This window comes from Microtus ochrogaster, chromosome 15, assembly GCF_000317375.1.
Source record: "Microtus ochrogaster isolate Prairie Vole_2 chromosome 15, MicOch1.0, whole genome shotgun sequence".
NCBI lineage: Eukaryota > Metazoa > Chordata > Mammalia > Rodentia > Cricetidae > Microtus > Microtus ochrogaster.
In genome coordinates, this window is record NC_022017.1 from 15,677,803 (window position 1) to 15,681,978 (window position 4,176).

Here is a 4,176-nt window from a genome sequence, read left to right on the forward strand (position 1 = left end):
CAGGCAGACAGGCAGACAGGCAGACAGGCAGACAGGCAGCAGGCGGCAGGGAGGGCACTGAAGCAGTAATTGAAAACTTGGATCCTATCCCCAGGTTGGAAGCAGACAGCAAGACTGAGTCTGGAGTGGGATTTTGAACTTTAGAGCTCACTTCCCAGTGGCACACCTCCTTCAACAAGGCCACACCTCCTAATCCTTCCCAAAACAGTTCCTCCAAGTAAGGATCAAGCATTCAGATGGGGGCCATCCTCATTCAAACCATCACAATGGTCACTACTACTCCCCACCTCAGAACCATGAACTCCCCAGTTAAATGCTTTCTTTCCTAAGCTTCCTTGGTCATGGTGTCTCCTCATAGCAATAGAACAGTAACTAAAACAGTCACAGAGGTGACACGACTCAAGATAAAGAACTCAAACTCTCGAGAGTTGGCGAGAAAGTAGCGGTGGCGCAGCATGGCGGCGGAGGTGGAGTCGCCGCCCTCGGGTGGCCCCGGGGCCATAGGGCTGCCGCTGTCGCCACCACTCAAGGTGCTGGCAGGGCAGCTGAGGCGCCACGCGGAGGGGCGCGTGGCGGCTTTCGCGGGTGGCGGTGGGCCGAGCGCCGCTGGAGTTGGCTGTCGTGTGGATACAGGTCACCGTGCTGGTGGTGGAAGGCGGCCAGGCGCGGCTGCGCGACCCGAGCGGGGGGGGGGGCCTTCTCCGTGTGCGGCCTGGAGCGCATTCCGCGAGGCCCGCCTTGCCTGATTCCAGGAAAGTATGTGATGGTGATGGGTGTGGTTCAGGCCTGTAGTCCTGAGCCCTGCCTGCAGGCTGTGAAGATGACTGATCTTTCTGACAATCCCATCCACGAAAGCATGTGGGAGCTGGAGGTGGAAGACTTACACAGGATCATCCCTTAGAGTGGAGACCCTCAGATACATAAGAACAGCTTTCCCTGGAGTGCTTTACCCCATGTGGGTCTCGGGGGCATCGCAAAGGTTTGACGACGAGATTTGCTTTGGTGGAGCCAGACGTCAGGACCCTAGGAGCTGGACCTTCTGTTAACTCAGCCTTCCCTCTGCCCAGGGCTTTGGCCGCTTGCGAATGAGAAGCAGATCTCCGGCCTTTTCCCTTTCTGTCATTTATGTGTGTTTGTTTTTCTCGCTCTGAGGCATATGGAAATCTCATGTCGCTGTCTCTGGTTTGGTGAGGGGTAACGCTTGATTCTTTAAGACGCAAACTCTGGGTTTCAGTTACTGACAGTGGGATTAAAGTGTGTTTGTGGACACGAGGACACTGGGGCCTGTCTCCCCGTCTCCAGCTGTCGGGTGCCAGCCACCGCCCTGTGCAGACGGGTTCTCTGCTTCTGCGTGCTCATTCCTCATTGTCCATCTTCCTTAGATTCAGAAGGTGAGACCGGCTGTTAGAATGGTGGGAGTAGTCTCAGAATTCTTTGTTGAAATTAAAAATTCAAGGATGGAAACAGACTTTTCAAGTACTTCTGCCTCAAAACTTCTGTGGAGAGACAACCAGGGAGTCCTGACCTGTGTGAAATGTCTTTCTGTTGGAATTGTACCACTCACTGTTGGGCTTTGGCGTTGCTGTTGCCAGACTAGATTCCTGTTTGGATGGCAGAGACCAAGGCAGCCCATACTGTGTTCTCACACTGCTGAGCACTTTACCCAGATGACCGATATTCCACCACTAGTAGCAATTGTATATGGCTAGTTTTTAAAAATAAGCTTGTTTGTTTGTTTGTTTTAAAGACAAGGTCTTATGTAGCCCAGGTAGCCTCAGATTCCAGACCTTCCCATGTCTACACTTGCCTTCTGCGGTGCCAGGGATTAATCTGGGTTTTTGTGCATGCCAGGCAACCACTGTATTAATGGAGCCACATCTCCAACCTGAACTATGATTTGTTGAAACTTAGGTTTTCAGAAAAATTAAACAGAACGTATAGTGTTCTCGAAAAAAAAAAACTCAAACTCTCTTCTTTTCGTTTCAGAACACCTTCTGCTTCCTGGGTACTTCTGGCCTGGTCCCTAGGGTCTCATCTAAGGGAAGAGCGAGGTGCAGACATCAGGTGCAGACACAAAGGTCCCAGGGACTTTGCTTTCACTCACCCAGTACAACTGTGGACAGAATAGACAGAGTGGACCATTTACAAGTAGATGGAGGTTCAGGACCATTGGAGCGATGCAGCGTTACCCTCCCCCAGCCGCCCCTCTCTGTGGAAGACCCACCTACCACCCCGTGCCACATCTCAGACTGTGCCACACTTTCAGAGATGGACACCAGGAGGAATGTGGAGAAACAGACACACAGAGAGAGCCTTTCCCCTTGAAGACTGTCACCTACCTGACAGATGAGGCGTAGTCCCAGAGAGGCAATATTCTCCGTTCAAAGTTCCACACAACCTGGAGCTTCCGCTTCAACCGCCTCGGAGTCAGTATTTTCATGGAAGTCTCCCTAGGTTGCTCAAGCTAGTCTTGGGCTGCTGGGCTCAAATAATCCCCCTGCCTCAGCCTTACAAGCACCTGTGACCATCGGTGCGCTCTGAAGTATTCTCAGGCTGCGGTCCCAAAGGCAGGCCCAATCTGCAAGCTGATTTAGAAGTGTCTGGTGGATTTGTAGGCCCCTCATCTGCCCTTTCTTGCTGTTGTTTGGGGGTTTGGGGTTTGCCTGTTTGTGTTTTGATTGCCATACTAGAAATTCAACTGGGGCCCTTCGCCTGTCAGGGGAGCTTTCTGCCCTGGAATTACAGCTTCGGCCTTCTTTTTGACTTTTTATTTTTTTAAGATAAGATCTCTATCTTTTTAACCCAAAGCAGGCCCTAGATTACAATTCTCCTGTATCAGTCTCTCTGTGATTCCAGACCTGAACTCCCAGTCCTTGCCTCGACCTTTGTTTAGGTTCCAAGCTCAGTGTCCCCATTCTGAGGGTTAGGGTCATGGGAGCAAAAGATCTTTAGGCAAAAGCATGGGGCCAGATGGGTGTCCACTGTGCCATGTGGTAAGGGAAGCTCTCCAAGCCCTGCGGACAAACTCTGGGGGAAAAACAAAAACGGGTCACATATTTTTCTGAACCCTGCAAAAGTTTCAAAATAAAAGCCTCCAAAAGCAATAGACTAGAGATGGAGGTGACCCTGGGGTCAGGGTGGGCCATAAGAATGTGGAGAGGGAGGAGGCTGAGGCCTGGGATGAGAAGGGGCTCTTTGGGGAGGAAGGTTAGGCTGTATTGGTTGGTTAAAGCACTCTCACCTCTGGATGACACACTGACACAGGCTCCTCCCAGACCCCAAGGGTCCTCTCTAGCACTGCAGGGGTTAATGTCTGGCACATCAGCAGGCACCTGCTCACAACTGCTGACCACACAGTTGTGCTTGAGGATTCTGAATGTGACTCATGGCGAGAGTCGTGTCTTTGGCAGGCGTGAACTCCAGCGTGGCTCAAAGAGCATTCGTTTCTGTACATGGCCTCGTTGATAAATACCTGACCAAGCTCTGCAGAGCCTGGTGTGGCCTCACTCTGAGGCAGGCCCTGGGTCAAACAAGCAGTAAGTACAACTCCAAATCAGGGCCTAGGGGATGTTGTACACTGTTTAAAATAAAACAGGAGAGGGCAAACAGGAGAGGAAAGGGCACCAGGTCACTCTGAGACGGTTCAGGAAGGCCTTCTAAGTCACACTGGGGAGTCTGAGCTCTATCTTGGGGTGGGGGCGAGAGAAGCAGGGGTTGTGTGATACTAAGGCCCTGTGATCTTGTTTCTATGTTGTAAAATTGGAAGAGGGTAGTGAGAGACGGGAGATGGCTCAGAAGGTAAAGTGCCTGCCACATAACCTTGAGGACCTGGGTTCAGGACCTCAACACCCCATATAAAAGCTAGATGTAACTGTACTGGACAGAGGGCAGAGGCAGGCAGATCCCCTGGGGGCTTTACTGGCCAGTCAGTCTTGGGAAAGATGTGCTATCTCGACAAAACAGAACAAACAAACAAAACAAAAGAAAACCACATAAAACACAAAATGAAACAAAAACTAAAAAATCATGAAAAAGAAAATGTATTGGGGGTGTAATTTGAACTTCAGGGCAACTGACCAAAATAATGAGTTTAAATGAAATAGAAAAGCCTTGACTTACCTTATAACACTTTATATTTTTGCCATTTTGTCATATTTTGTCATATAACATTTATCA

At 50.4% G+C, this 4,176-nt stretch overlaps 1 pseudogene; it reads left to right on the plus strand.

The window, feature by feature from the left end:
* Positions 1-455: 455 nt before the first annotated feature.
* Positions 456-901, plus strand: LOC101988636 (annotated as a pseudogene).
* The last annotated feature ends 3,275 nt before the right edge of the window (positions 902-4,176 follow it).